Source organism: Protopterus annectens, chromosome 7.part0 (genome assembly GCF_019279795.1).
Source record: "Protopterus annectens isolate FY-2018-M chromosome 7.part0, PAN1.0, whole genome shotgun sequence".
NCBI classification, from domain to species: Eukaryota; Metazoa; Chordata; order Ceratodontiformes; family Protopteridae; genus Protopterus; species Protopterus annectens.
The window spans coordinates 690427545-690444526 of record NC_056739.1 but is presented as its reverse complement, the minus strand read 5'-3'; the positions used below and the strand labels follow the sequence as shown (position 1 = coordinate 690444526).

General features: G+C 41.5%; 1 protein-coding gene across 1 annotated transcript in view; it reads right to left on the bottom strand.

Annotated features, from left to right (window-relative positions):
- The window catches only part of UNC13D (unc-13 homolog D), a 1205501-nt gene that overhangs the window by 967726 nt on the left and 220793 nt on the right, over positions 1-16982 (bottom strand). The gene's annotated exons all lie outside the window — the stretch shown is intronic.

The window sequence follows — 16982 nt, the reverse complement described above, 5'->3', positions numbered from 1 at the left end:
GATAATACACAAATTCTGCAGACTGTCTTACCAGATTATTAGATCTAGTCCCAAAATAAATTTAGACACCTTCTTCCTGGCCTGAGGTAATTTCTAATATCATATCTTTAGAAATATTCTCAGTGCCAAGTTTTAATGTTATTCACAAGTCATTTTCTAATTTTTTTTCTTGTATGTTATACTGTATAACAGCATAACACAAACTTTCTTCAAATAACCTTACACAAATACAGTATAATATTATGAAGAAATGTCCTTCCCACATATTATTTTTATACAAGTCAAATGTGTATCTTATGCAGAGATAAAATAATTTTATCCTTTTAAAATTTTGATATTTGAATATCTTCACTAGCTGCCTTTCTTTGCATTTTATTAAACATCAATATTTTTATATTGACTAAAATGTCTGTATGTTTGGCATTTAATAAGAAGTAAGCCATATTACAATGTTCTTATAACCACTGATGCTGTTACATATTTATAGTACTCAGCTTTATACTGTATACCTCTTTCTTCTGCTCTGATATAAAGTTGAATTACAAGCTAAGATACGTTTTTGAATATACTTTTCCATCCGTATCTGTTGATATGACTGGAGGTGCTAGCATCCAAGAAACCATAAACGGGTTTGTGGCCTTGCCAGCCTTCTGACAATTGAGGGTGTTTTTCATGAGGTTATAACACCTTCTCCAGTAACTAACATGAGTACATGTATAACTATTTGCCCTCGGTATATGCATGCTTCCATCCACACACTATGAGGATTACTATCACCAGCTTGGGAGTAACTGTGACAGCAGCACCCCAGGTTTGATGATGTATCCACCTCAGAGCTAAAATTGGAGGGATGGCTAAGAATCCAACATATAGCACTCATTCCCTGGAAGTTAGTAATGGACATAACATCTAAACAAAGGACTGTCACTTGGCCATTACTTACGGATATAATGTCTGAGCAAAGGACTGACATCAAGCTGATAGTGAGGGATATAACATCTGAGCAAAGGACTGACAACTGGCCATTAATGAGGGGGGTATAACATTTGAGTAAAGGACTGGCAACTGACTGTTTGTTATGGGTATAGCAACTGAGCAAAGAACTGCCCTATGTCTGTCAGTGAATGATATAACATCTGAGCAAAGGACTGACACCTGTAGTTCAGGTACAAGTAAGGAGGACATATTAAAAATTTTACATGGCTATGTAGCCATGATATGCCATTGCTACTGCATGAACATATTTTGGAAATACCACAGCATTAATAGATGACACATATTTTTCCTTAGCTGACCTGACAGTACTGTGCACCATGTAACTATATGAATCATTTCCCACACACACTATGAAAAAGACGTTATACTGAAGTGTTATAAAGCAAATAAGACATTTTAGATGAGTACCTCTTTGTACTGTATATGCTAAAATGGTGTATTTACTTCTTATATTAAGCTGCCATTCCTCTACAACTTCTAGAAGCGATTGCTCAATTAAATCACTTGCCTTTGGAGGATTATAGCCCTTTATAACATTCCAGGAAGATCTTGCTGATTTAAATATCAACTCAGTATAGGGGAATTTTCTTTAACTTTTCTGTTATCATCTCAGTTCTGCTCTGTTAATAGCAGTACCTGTAAAGGTTTAATATCACTGTGCTCTTCCTCTGCTTAGTGGTCTGCTGTTGGTTCTTTTACAGAATTAAAGTCCAATTAGCACCACTGCCCTACTGCAGCTAAAGATTCCCTCCTCTCCTTTCCAGCAACACCAACACAAGCAGTGACACTGCCTCCATAAGCAGGTCTACAATTCCACAAATAAACCAGTCCTAAATATAATCCATGTTAAATCATTCAAGCCTATAGTGCTTTTTATATATTTCCAGTTCACAGTGGCAACTCCTTATGTCATCCAGAACTTTTTTGGGTTTGGCGTCACTTAATAAATGACTTACTAACTAATCACAACCAATATTAGAAAGTGTAAGAACTTATTAACAAAATGACTCATAATTGTTAATCTAGGATGTGCCATAGTAAAGAAACTAATCACTTCTCATCCCTTATTGTTCATATTATTATATCTATGGTCATATTTTCAACACTGAGAGCCTTACATGTTTTTGACGGGTATGGTGTGATATGCCTTGATGAGAGACGTGAAAATTCATATCAATATACATTTATATCTCAATATACCCGATATATTGCTATTTGTTTGTTACAAATTATGGAAATAAACAATATTTCCATACGCTAGAAACCACAGTAGAACCAAATATCAGATGCAGTAACAACAGATCACACAAGACCAGGAATCCAGCAAACAGTTTTCTAAACAGTAATATTTTATTCAGATAAAATCTCTCTTAGTACTTCAGTTAAAAAGCATTTTCAGGGTATTAAGCACACAAATAACACGCATTCTTTATACACAAAACTATTTTCCTTAATTATTCAATAAAATAACTAAAGCAATTATGTCATTACAAAACATTTGCCCAATTAAAACCTTCCAATTACATTCTGCATTATCCTTTAGGGACTAAAGTTTCATACTTTAATATAAAAATAGATTATTTTTGTAACATGTACCCAATACTTCAAAAATAAGTGGCTTACACACTGTTGCATGACATTACGTGAAACTTTGGATGTTGTTGAAGAAAACATTCTTTTAAATTTGCACTGTAAATTGCAAATTTTGAGAAGTATTCAGTGCTATTTATCCTGCTGATTATACAATTAAGCATATTTTTCATATTTCTGTAAATATCTCAATAAACATTTCTTTCTCTTTGCCTATACTCTGATATCAGTCCTTGATACAGAAGGCAAGGGCTAAATAAATTTGTGGAGTCTTCCCATTCTATTATCTTTCCCTCTCTAGTTATTTTCCAAAGTGATAATACAATAAAAGTGTTTAAAAAATAGAAAAATAAACATGCACTAATATATACATTTCTTGTTATCATGTGAAATATATATATTATATATATTATATTATATATATTATATAGGTATATATATTTCTCGGAGGTACAGGCCAACATGGAAGGACTGTGGCTGACCAAGTTCGCAGATGACTGCAAACTGGGCACCATAATAGACTCTCCAGCTGACACAAGCATCCTCCAAAAGGGCCTCATAGAAACAGACAACTGGTGCCAGAGCCATGGCCTCAAGCTAAACGCCAAAAAGTGTATAGTCATCCCTTTGGCAAAACAAAGTGCCCAAATTACCACATAGGTGGTAATCCATTAAGTACAGAAGAAGTAATTAGGGACCTGGGGACCCAAGTTGATAGCAATCTCTCATTTGACAACCACGTGGCCAAAGTGGTTAGAAAAACATTTTATATAGCCCACTAATCATGAAGGGATTCACATCTAGATCAGGAGGTCATCGTGCCTCTTTACTCATCCCTCATCAGGCCCATAATTGAGTACAATGCCTTTTTGGGATGTACCTTAGACACCTGCAGCAACTGGAAAGACCCCAGAAGTACCTCACCAAGAGGATCAAGGCTCAAACAGATGCCGTATGCTGCCGTTAAAGAAACTCCAGCTCTACTCAGTGGCATACGCCTGCTCAGAGGCGATCTGTGCCTGACTTATAAAGCCATGTCCAACCCGGAATTAATGGACATGCTGCACCTCAGAAAATCCAAATCCCATCGAGCCACGCCGAGGGACTTAAACCTCAGCACTGAAATAAATAGGACATGCTGGAGGGACAGATTCATAACCCAGAGGCTCCCTTCACTCTGGAATAAAATCCCAGTCCAGGTTAGGCAGAGTCCTCATTGAATCTCTTCAAGAGGAATCTTGATGAGTGGATGGGAGATCAGGTTTACCGGTATCACTTCTGTGTCACTGTTAGACAGAAGCGCAGTATACTAACCTCGAAAAAGGGCATAGCAAAATTAATTTAAAATGGGTGGCGAAAGCCATACACACTCTGGCTAGGCTTATAAATGCCCTAGGGCAGATAGCCTAGTATGAACCTATGAACCTATGAACCTATGAAAACGTATGTCTTATTAACAAAAATGTTTTAACAGTAGATGTCTATATCATAGAATTTCCAAGATATGACAAATTGTTTGTGAAATCTTGGCAACAAATATCATTTTGGGTTTGTGTTCATTATATTATAGCATTTAGAGATAGGCTATGAATGTACTGAGTTTATCACTGCAAAGAATACTTCTTGCTAATAACATTGCAATTTTACAGTGTTAATAGCTTTTATTGTTCATAAAATATTTACTTTTGTTTAATGTATCCTTTTTAAGATTATATTTAGGTTCATAGGTTCATAGGTTTATACTAGGCTATCTGCCCTAAGGCATTTATAAGCCTAGCCCAAATTTTTGTGGCTTACGCCACCCCTTATATGAAAAAATACTGTGCCCATTAGTTTGTTGTGCCTCTGTCCAGCAGTGACACAGAGATGATTCCCGGGGTAAACCTACGATCTCCCATCCACAGGTCTAGATTTCTCTTGAACAGAGTCAGCGAGGTGCTCTGCCTCACATGGACCGGGATTTTATTCCACAGCATAGGGAGTCTCTAAGTGATAAATCTATCCCTCCAGCACGTCCTATTTATATCCGTGCTAAGGTTTAAGTCGCTTGCTCTAGTGGTTTTGGTGGATTTGGATTTTTTGAGGTGGAGCATGTCCATTAATTCCGGGTTGGACATGGCCTTGTATGTCAGGCACATGTCACCTCTGAGCAGACGGTATGCGACTGAATAGAGCTGGAGTTTCTTCAATCTGGCAGCATATGACAGATTTTGAGTCCCTTTATCCTTTTGGTGAGAAACATTTGGGGTCTCTCCAATTGCTGCAGATGTCGGTGAGATACATCCCGAATGGGGCATTGTACTCGATCATTGGTCTGATAAGTGAAGAGTACAGGGGAACAATGACCTCACTAGATCTGGATGTGAATCCTTCATGATCAGGTGGGCAATGTAGAAGGTCTTTCTAACCACTTTAGCAATGTGAGTGTCAAAAGAAAGGCCACTGTCAACCTGGGTCTCCAGGTCCCTGATAACCTCTTCTGTGCTTAGTGGATTGCCACCTATATGGTAGCTTGGGGTTACCTTGTTTTTCCTGAAGGGTATGACTATACATTTTTGGCGTTTAACTTCAGGCCATGGCTCTGGCACCAGCTATCTGTTTCCATGAGTCCCTTCTGAAGGATATCCGTGTCCGATGCACTTTCCACTATGGCGCCCAGTTTGTAGTAGCTTGGATACTTTGTCAGCCAAAGTGCTCCCATGCTGGCCTGTACTTCTGAGAAGTAGATGCCAAACAATAGGGGCCAAGGACCGAGCCCTGTGGGACACCACTTGTGACCGGCTTGGAGTCTGACACAGCGCCAGCAACTCTAACCCTGTGGGTTCTGTCCTTAAGCCAGTTTGCAACCCATCTTGTGACATATGGGTTTACATTTAAGCTGGTAAGTTTTTCTACAATACCCGAGTGGGGTATTGTGTCGAAAGCCTTTGCAAGGTCAAGGTAGGCTGTATGGACTGCCTTTCCTCATCAATGGCCTTGGTGACTGTTTCAAGAAGTCGACCAAGTTCAAAAGGCATGATCTTCCCTTGACAAAGCCAAACTGGGTCGGGTCCAATGTCTGCAAGTCCCCTATATCTTTGTTTATGAGCTCCATTATGATCCTCTCCATAGCTTTGCAGACTAGACTTGTTAAGCTTATGGGGCGGTAATTACCAGGGTCCGTAGAGGCGCCTTTGTGGAGTGGGACCACAGTTGCCGTGACGCCACTCCTTGGGCACGTATCCTGTGGTAAGGCTGAGATTAAACAGCTGCCTTATGTGCGGGTTTAATTCCTCATTTAGCTCGTAGCACACAGCCGGGGACACCATCCGGTCCCATTGATGCTGTGTTTTTAGCTTTAGAGAGAGCAGCTTTCACCTGCGCATTTGTGATGTCCAGGAGGCTACACTCGGCTGGGATAGTTATCTCTCCTTTAGGGGGAGAGGGGTGAAGTTTGCACTGAACCTGTCTGCCAGTATGTTGGCAATGTCTGTGGGTTCAGTGATTTTTGTATCATTTTGGACTAATTCTGAGCATATCTGGGAGTTTCCACCCAGGTTCCTAACATAGCTGAAAAAGGCCTTATGATTGTCCTTTGAATCCATGGCAATTTTTCTCTCAAAATTGGCCTTAGTTGATTTTATGAGTGCTCGTAATTTTTACTAATAATGATCAGGGGTGACTTCCCTTTTATGGATTTTGTTCTATCATGTAATAGCTTTCTCCTCTTATTGTAAAGTTTGTTAATGGCTGGGGTCCACCAGACTGGACGTTTGCCCTTTGTGGAAAGAGTCTTGGTTTTATTTGGGATTGCCTGATCCATGCAGTCCTGGAGGTGTTCATAGAAGGCATTTGTAAGGGCTTCCGCAGCTTGGGTTGTGGTTTCATCTGGCTCAGGGGCCTTGAAGGATACCACACCAGTCTTGAGTAGTGTGAAGTTTGCTTTAGAGAAGTTCTTCACTATGGTCTTTTTGGTTTGGGGTGGGGGGATGTGGATTTCCAGTGAGATTAGTTTATGATCAGATCTCACCAATGAGGGATATACTTCCGGTGTGGAGCATTTTGTCCTCATGTTTGTGACAATGAGATCTAGTATATTTTCTCCTCTCATGGGAACAGTGACTAGCTGTTCCAAGGCATTTGAATTTATGAACTCCAGGAACCGTTGGGCTAGAAAGTTAGGGCTTGAGTAATGTTCCCAGTCTATATTCGGGTAGTTGAAGTCACCCAATATGATGGTGTTTGGAGATACATTTATACCCTCCAGTGTCTTCAGGAAGGCTGTGTGGGGTTCCTGAGTTTGAGAGGGTGGCCTGTAGCATGCTACAATTTGTACAGCAGTTTTGCCTATGGTTAGTTGCACCTGGATGGTTTCTCAAGCTTGTGCGTTGCCACCAACCTGGAGGTGTGGGTATCCTTTATGAATATGGATACAACCCCTCCTTTTGTGGTGTGGTCCGGGTTTTGGGGCCGGAACGCATGATATGAGGTAAAACCTAATAGTGCCGGGGTGCTCTCAGGAGCCTTGAACCAGGTTTCAGTTACAGCACAGACATCGATGTTCTCCATACTGAGAAGGGCCTCGAGTCGTCCATTTTGAGATTTAGACTTCTGGCATTGAGCAGCATTACCCTCAGTTTCTTCCCATTTTGTTTTCTAGGGTGGTAGGTTTAGAATTTGAGCCTTGCCTAAAAAGGCACTATGGGGTGGCAAGAGCCTTAGCCAATATCCGGAATCCCAGGGTGACAGGTGCAAGCCGTCCCTTGAAACAGCGTGGCTTGTCAAGCATGTCATCCCAGGCAGACAGACACTGGATCCCCTTTGAATGACACCAGACATTAAGCCAATTGTTAAAGCTGATCATCTTGTCTCTATATTGTGGCATCATTCTTGGTGAAGGAAGGATACTGCTCAGGGTCAGGGTCATACCTGCCTGGGCTACATAATCAGAGAGCTCCTCTATGTCTCTTTTCATGTAGTCCAGGGAGGTACGTCTCAGGTCGTTCACACCAGCATGGACAATGACTTTGTCATATTTGTACTTGCCGTGGAGTGACCAGTGCTTGCGATATGTGGCGGATTCTAGCGCCCGATGGGCAGCTTACTGTGACCCTCTCCTTGTTCAGCCTGGTGAGTGGGACGTCAGTGTGTCTGACTATGGAGTCACCTATGACAAGTATGTTTGGTGTTGTATTTGGCCTTAAGGGCTATGACTGCTTTGCACACTGCTTTTTTGGTTTATGTGTTGCTTGTGGGGTGTCTTGAGGTAGAAGTTGTTTGGGTGTCTGCTTTGGAGGCCTCTGCTGTTTAGGTAAATTTTTACTCAGAGCCTCCAAGTATGTCTTTGCGTGTTTATGCGTTTGATTCAGTGGAGTGGTAGCATTATGTGAGGCTGGTTTTGTGGTGTGTGTAGTTGCCTTCTCCTCCTGTCTGGTCTTGCCAGTCCTGAGTTGAGAGAGCTCAGCCTCCAGTTTGGCTAAATAGCTGCATCTCTCGCAAGTATTTGTGTTATGTGGGAGGAGGAGAGGGTTGTCTGTGTACATGAGGCAGTTATAACATTGCCTCAAGATTCCCAGATTCACCAGCTGGACCGGAGAGGAGATTGACAACTGACCTTTGGACATGCTAGAATAATATTGGGAAATCCTTAATTGAAAACAAGGGCCAGTGGGGAGTGAGGGTGTAGTGCTTTTAATTTTTAGTGCTGACTTATATAATTGCTTTGGTGAGCAAGTGCCAGGTAACTTGAGTGCAATGTGTTACAAGTAACTAAATGCAGAAATGACAAACAGTAACTTTCTTTCAAGTGAAACAAGGAAATAAGTACAGTAAGCAATGCAGATATCACTAGTGATCCACAGAAGCGCTGAGAAGTTGCGTATTAGGTGGAATTAGCTTCCAGGGAAATAACAAGCATATAAACAAAGCTAGATTCAGCAGGCCTGGATCTAGTCTATGATAGAGCAAACAAGATGAACCAATTTCAGTAAGATACAGTTCAAATATTCAGGCACTATAAACCTTTAACCAGAAATTCCCAGCTCAGAAGGGCAGAGTCCAGCCTCTTCTCCCACAAGAGTGCAGACCACGAACCTTCTTAATGTAAAATAACTGGCCTGAAGCCCAAGTGCCTAAACCAGAACTAATACACTTGGACACTGGGCTCTCAATCAGCAGTTCCCAACTTAGAAGGATGAAAGCTACCTGTCCTGCCACCACAGTGCTTGCCACAAACCTTCCTAATGTAAAACAACTGGTCTGAAGCCCAAGTGCTTAATCCAAAAGACTTGAATGATAGCTACACTTTAATCAAGTTACAACCAAGCAGTAATAAATACCATTGAATACTTTAGAGAATGTCTGGATTAGTGCTCAAGTTACACAAACAAAGCTAGATCCATTCAGAAGATGCTCTGGAATGCAAGATGTGTAAAGGCTGCTAGAGGTGTGACATTCCACATCAGTTAGGTATTTATGAGTTAACATAAGATGCTTCTGTAACAAAATTACTGATAGCCATGCTTGAATTTTGGCCCACTCATGAAGCAGTCTTATCACATATGAGACCTACATAAAACCCTAATAAAAGATGAAGAGATTATACCTCAATGCTGCAATATAGTTAGACTAGATAGCAAAATAAAAAAGATGGTTGTACAGTTACCACCTTCATAAATAGCCTAGTGATGGCACTGTATCCCAACGTGATGTCACTGTATCATAACAATATTCAAAAATTTAACAAAACTGAGATACTCATGTCATTCCTTAAATTCTAAGTAACAGTAAACTGTTTTGTTAACTTTTACTTTTATTGAATTTATTGGTTGGGAGCACTGGACTACGTGGACCTTTTTGTTGGTTCTTTGTCTGAGGTCACATGGGTGCACACCTTCTTTCTTGATTATTCCATAAATTCAACAATCTCAAGAGCTTTCGGTATCATAGACACCTACATTCCACCTGGCAACATCCCCACTGCTGAAGGCATCTTCTCAAGGTTATCTACCCAAATTCCTCACAAAACTATAATCTTAGATGATCTAAATATTGATTAGCAGGTGCCATCCCCAGCTTCCCAAAAGCTGATATAAATCTCTTTAGTTTCACCCAGCTCATTAATATTTACACTAAATATAACAATCCCAGCAACAAATCATCCATATTGGACTGGATCATGACTACTGACTCCAGCAAAATGACCTCTTCTAGAGCTCTTCCTGACAAAATCAATGACCAGCTCCTTACATTCATCCACTGAAACTCAGCCCACACATCTGTATTGCACCTCTTCAATGAAATACATAAACCTACTACATTCAGCCAAGACAACTTTATATCCATCCTTCTAATCTATGACTGGAGTGCCCTAATATACCTGCCACTAGATGAAACAAAATTCAATGGCATATTTCTTGCTACACCCAACAAGTAATGCTTACTTAGAAGGAAGTGAATAAAATCCAATCTCACACCCTGGCTATCAAACCAAACTAGGGTGCAAATACATAAAAGAAACAATACCTGAGAAGCCTGGCAGGAATATAAAACTATTCAAAACCTACAACTTTTCAAGCAACATTGACAACATTGACAAAGCTGCAGTCAAAACTGACAGAAAAATAAACTTCTAAAATCAAATGACAAATAACCCACCAAAATAACCCAAAAATGTTCTGGTCTACCTTAAAGAATTTTTACAACCCAGCAGAACAACTCATTCTAACTCATGCCAAACAGATCCACCTAAAAAAAGAAGTTATGTCTTACCATAGCATTCCATCTGTGTTGTCTAGCTTCACTAATCCTTGACTGTTATCTTGGTTCTAAGCCTCGAACCGACTCTGCCTTTTATTTCAGCTCGCAACTTCCAAACTCTCAAGCTAGGCTTTACCCATAATGTTCCTCTCAAGATTACTTCAGATCGAGTTTGCCCAAAATAGTGGAAGACAATTAGTAAATAAGAATAAGATACCAGCTATGTGTCCCTAATATGAAGCCAGTTCTGGAAAACTTCAATTCACTAAGAGTCTCAGGCTGGGGGATGGGGGGGGGGATGTCAAGGATTAATGAAGATTGACAACACAGAGGAACATTATTGTAAGACATAACTTCTTTATCTGATGTTGTCAATCTTCACATAATCCATGACTGTGGGACAGAGTTCCTAGCTACCTAAATCTTGGGAGGTCTCACAGAAGAATATTCCTAAGCTTCATCAAACCAAATGATGCTCGTCCCCTAGGGACCTGATCCAATTTGTAATGCGTGATAAAGGTATGAGAAGACCAAGTGGCTACTGCACAAATGTCATCTAAAGAAGCTCTGTCATGAAAAACTGCAGAAGTTGCCACCGCTCTAGTTGAGTGGGCTTTAATTGGACATGAAAGCCTGAGCTGTCTTGATCAACAATAAATGTGATACAATCTTTGAGCCATTTCACCAGAGTAACCTTGGAAACTAGGGTACCTAAAGAATGTGAAGAAAAAGCAACAAATATTTGGTCAGATCTTCTGAAATCCTTTCTTCTGTGGAGATAAAAACATAGCTGTCTGTGGACATCTAGTAAATGAAAGGAATACTCTCCTTTATTAGAAAAATTAGGGAAAAAGAACAGAAGTTGAAGTGTCTGATTGATATTAGATTCTGATACTATCTAAGGTAAAAATAATGGATTAGTCCTAAGGGAGACCCTGTCTTTGTGAAATATTATGTAGGGTGGTTTGCAGGACAAGGCCTGAAGTTCAGATACCCTTCTGACAGATGTAATAGCCACTAAAAATAAAGTTTTTCAAGACAACAACTTTAAGTCACAAGTAGCTGATGGTTCAAAAGGATACAAAGTAAGGGACTAAAGAACTAGTGTTAAATCCCAAGTGGAATGGGTTCTTTAAATGGAGGTCTTAACATTAGGACCCCCTTTAAAATGGCTTTAGTTTGTGTGACATAAGGGATGATCCATCAAACCCCATACGGAAGTTCAAGATTGCTGCTAAATGGACTTTAATTGTTGAGGAAGAGGAACCAGATTGATAAAGATTAGCTAAAAAATTCAAAACGTTATGAACAGGGTTCAAATAAGGATCAAGTTCATTCATAAGGGCCCAAGTTGAAAATGTTTTTCATTTACTTTCATACAGTTTCCTAGCTGAAGGTTTGTGATGGGCTACAATGATTTAATGGACAGGAGAGGAAAGTGAAGGATGCCTGGCAATTACGGGAATTGGAGAAGCTACACCATGAGCTTGAGATTATGGAGGTTCGGATGAACCATGCCCTCTGGATGAAACAGCAGATCTGGAGCTGGGTCCAGTATCCATGGTTTCTGAACAAGATGAGGCCACTGGAAGGGAAACCAAACTTGGCGAGTCCAAAAGGGGCAATGAGGATTATTGAGTTCTTCGACCTCTTGGCTTTCTTTAGAAACTGGGATATCAATGGAGTTGAGGGAAAGACATAAAGGAGACTGAGGGGGCAATCACGGAGAAGAGCATCTCTGGGTGACTCCCCCAGAGGGAGAATTAAGGCAAAGTAACTGCTGCACTTGTTGTTTAGAGGGGATGCAAAAAGATTGCAGCAAGGTTGACCCCAGTGACGAAAAATCTCCTTCACCACCACAGGATTGAGAGACCACTTGTGAGGCATGAGAATGGTTCTGCTCAGTTTGTCCACTATCACGTTGGAGCTTCCCAGAATGTGCATTGCTGTGAGAAAGCGGATGGACAAAATCACCCATTGCCAAACTCTGAGGGTTTCTCGACACAATGGGTAAGATTTTGTCCCCCCTTGTTTGTTAATATACCAGACTACTGACATGTTGTCCATCTGAATTACTACTGTTCCTAGAGGAAGGGCATCCTGAAATTCTTATAGTGCCAACAGTACTGCCCTCATCTGCAGAATATTGATGTGCAAGTTGGCCTCCAGTTGGAAAAACATACCTTGGACTGTCCTTCCCAGATAATGCCCCCCTACCCTATCTGGGAAGCGTCCATGGTCACTATGGCTTGGGATTGGAGAAGGAGGAATGGTCGGCCTGAAAGAATCTCGTTGGAGTGGAGCCACTACAAAAGATCCTGTTTGCAGTGATTGGTAATCAAGATGGGGTGAGACATTGACTGATCTATCAGAGACCACGGGGAGGTGAGTAACTATTGTAAGATTCACAAGTGATATCTTATTAAGGGAACTAGAGTGAGGCTGCCATCAAGCCTAATGCCTGTAGGATTAATATGGCTGGAACAATTTTGCTCTGGATAATTTGGCTGACCTGAGATCTGATCCTTTGTAGCCTTTCCAGTGGAAGTGAAGCAATTCCTGCAGCTCTGTCCAATAGGGCTCCTATGAATTCTAGTTGTTGCAAGGGTTGCAAATTTGGCTTTCTGTAATTTGTTGTGATGCCTAGAGATGAACAGAAATGCAGAGTGTAATCTCTTTCCTCATTCTATTTGATGCCTGGTAGTAGCAGTGAGAAGCCAGTTGTCGAGGTATGGAAAAACTCGAAATCCTTGCAGTCTGAGATGAGCTTCTACCATGGCCATGCATTTGGTGAACACCCTGAGGGCTGAGGTGAGTCCAAAGGGCAGTGATCTGAATTGTAAATGACTGTCTTGCAGCTGGAAGCGCAGGAATCTCCTGGAGTGTTTGTCCATTTTTATGTGATAATATGCATTCTGGAGGTCTATACAGCACATCCAATAGTCCTTTTCCATAAATGGAAGTATGTACTGTACCAAGACCACCTGAAATTTGGTTTGCTGTACTGTCTTGTTGAACTGGCTAAGATCCAAAATGGGTCTCCAGTCTCCTGGTTTTCTGGGCACTAAAAAGATCCTTGAGTAAAACCCGGATCCTATTTGGTCTGGTGGAACTTTTTGGATGACTCTTTTCTTGAGCAGTGTTTGAATTTCTGCTAATGCTGCTTCCCTGTGATTGGGTGGAACATCCAGGAGTCTTTTTTGGGGTTTTGGACTTATAGAAAGTGGGATATTTTAACCTCTGGATGTGATTGTCTGCACCCATTTGTACGAAGTTATCAGTTGTCAGGCAAGTAGATGCAGGGATAACCATCTCTCAACTGCCTCCAGAGGAATACAATCAGGCCTCCATTCAGGAGTGCTGGTATGAAGTACCAGAGAAGGTATCTCTGGACCCCTGGTTCTGCAGGCCACTTCTGCCTCTAGGACAGCATCTTCCATTACTTCCCCCTCTACCTCAGGGAAAGTCCTTGCCAAGTGAGTCCTGGAAAGGCCCCTGGGAATTTTTAAACCATAGTCTCTCAGTTCTCTGGTTCCTAGAGTAAGGCCATTGAGGAGTTGAGAAAAGTATGCCTACAGCAGAAAGAGTCTTCCCATCTTTCTCACATCTGGCCAGAGTGTCTTTTACCTTAGGACCAAAAAGGGATGATCCATCAAAAGGAGCATTGAACGATGCTTTAAATGGCTCCATAAAGTCACACAAGTGACCCAGGAGTGCCTTCTAATGGCTATGCCTAAACCCGCCGCTCTTGTCGTCCCTTCAGCTGCATGGGTAATCAGCCTCATGGACGAGTTAGAAATTGCTTCGAGGGTGGTGAGCTGAGAAGTAACTTTGTCCTGTACCCCTTCAGCTGCTGCTAAAGAGAGGGTATCTGAGAACTCTTTGAGTAGATCCCTCTGTAATATTGTAAACTGCGCCATGTAGCTCAAGGACCTGAGAGCAAAGGTCAATGAAGCATAAATGTGCTTCCCAAACCTATCCATAGTCCTAGACTCCTTGTTAGGAGAAAGGATAGTTGGACTTTCCTCAGCATGTTCCTTCTTAGTGGCTGCCGCTATCACCATGGCATCCACAGGCATACCTTTAGACCAATGTGGTTCTTCTTTGGGGGTGGAAAGAATCTGGTCAGGTCTCTTGGGGATCGTTTCGATGGAGTCGGGCATCTTCCACACCTGCTGAGTGATCAGTTTAATAAGCTCATTAGCAGGCGGAGAGATCCAAGAGGGAAGACCAGCCACCCCTCTGCCTCGGGATCTCTAGGATGTCCCTGAAGGAAACATCATCAGGGGAGTGACCTGGGGGGACCTTCTCCTTTATCAGAGTCGGTATCTTTGGTGAAGGACTCCTGCAGGGAGTCAAAATGCTTACTCTTGCACTTTTTCTTTACAGGTACTTCCTTGGGGGGATGTTCTGGGGAAGTGTCTGAAGATGAAACCACTAAAGAGTGTCTTTCTGGGTCTCTTATGCCCTCTGTCCCAGGGTAGAGACTAATGGAAGCTCAGGTCGAGGAGATGTAGAAGTCTAGCCAGATAAGGATGGCAGAGACTGTGAGTCCCCAATGGACAAAGCCTTCTCCATGATTTGGAAGCCCCCCCCCCATAGAGGGATGGGAGCCTGGAACCAAAATAGACTCCTTCAGAACCAAGGTCCCACACTGCACTGAGGAGGTGACCCCTGAAACTGAACCCTGGGTTGATCCAACAAATGCCAAAGCACCAAGAGTCATGGAAGGCTCTGAAATTAATGAAGTCAATCCATGCACCTCAGAACTGGCCAGGGAGTCTCGATCCCAGGAGGTATCCGGTGCTGAAAGCCAGGAGGTGCTCAAGGTAACCCTCGGTTCCAGAGAAGAAGTTGCTACCAGAACCGAGACAGTCAAAGCCGGGAATGTCAGAACCATGGGATCCAATGACTCAATAGGAGTTGGAGGAAGAATAATGGATGGTGTAGTAATAGGACCTGTTCCAGTGCAGGTTTGGCTAGGAACTGAAGACAATCCCCTCACTGTCAGGAGCTGATCCATCAGATTCATAATGTGCAATTCAGAGAGACTCTTAATGGATTGAACTAAAGCAGCTGAAGGAGACCTAGGGGGTATCAGATCAACAAAGGGACTCATTGGTCTATCCTTAAATGGGGCAATAGAAGAAGAATATCTGGATCTTGGAACAAAATCATCTCTGACTGCTCCAGGACTGATGAGTCTCTTGGTGCTGTGGCAATTGGAGTCGACTACAAAGTCTTGGTAGATACCAAATCTTTTTTGCCATTCAGGGCCATGGAACTCTTCAACACTGAAGGTTGTTAGAAACCTTTTTAGGTGGTTCCGAACTGCTAGGAACCAAGGAAGGGTGCTTCGTAGAAGAGGATGAAGATGAAGAACTGGCTTCTGTTTTGGACCCAGAAATGGCCTCTTCAAAGTCACTTTTTAGCAGTCCTTTAATAATAAGCTTGTTTTTCCATTTGGTGAGTGTCGTAGAGGAAAAATCTTGGCAAATTAAACAGTTGTCCTACAGGTGAACTTTACCTAAGCAATAAACAAAACACAAATGCCCATCCAAATTGGGCATTTTCTTCTCACATTTCTGGCACCTTTTAAACTCTGAGGTGTCCTTAGATGACATGGCTGGGGATTCAGCTTTATCAGTCATAATGATAACAAACACACACACACACACACACACACACACACACACACACACACACACACACACACACAGACACACACACACACACACACAGCAGAAAGGAACAGAGAAAGATTTTTAAGGAAATACCAACGGTAGTATGAGAGAATACCTGAATAGGTATAAAGTAGTACCAACAATGGTACTGGGAAAAAACAACCAACAGTAGTGCAGAAGAGTGAGGGAGAGACACACACACTATTTAAGCTAACGAGAGTAGTGGGTAGAGAAGAAAGACACTAGAAATAATAGGGAGACTTACAAAAGAGAAAAAAGGATATTTTAAATGAAAAAAAAAAATTACTATAACTATAAGCCAAAACTCAAGAGTGGTCGTACACATCTGACACATGAAGTGGCAAACAAGATCTGAGGTAATCTTGAGAGGAGAATTATGGGGTAAAGCCTGTCTCGAGAGTTTTGAAGGAGCGAGCTGAAATAAATGGCTGATGTGGTTCTGAGGCTCGAAACCAAGCCCACAGTCAAGGATTATATGAAGATTGACATCAGATTAAAAGTTATGCATTTTTAATGAACACTTCATAGAAAGTGTAACTCCATTTTAAGCTATCAATCAGACAAAACCACAAACACGGAACACCAGTCCATCTCACACACTGCAGCATTTCATCCCCTTTCCCCACCATAGTGCGAGCTCAGAGTTATTATGTATAGTTAGGGGGGTGGGTTTGAAATACTGCAGTGTGTGAGACAGGGAAGTGTTGGGCAACTAGTTCCTTTCCCCATCTCACAATTTTGTTGAAGTGAACATTCACTGAAGTGAACGTTCGATGGTTAGCCATTCAATGTTTTTTACATTCCATGATTAAACATAGACCCGTTTCTCTCCAGGATGGCTCATTAATACATCTCTGCACTATTAGCTAACAAAGGTCTATGTTCATTATTGACAGTGCACCATGATATTTGATACAGAATAACATTATTCTACACTAATAATTAGTAACTCTC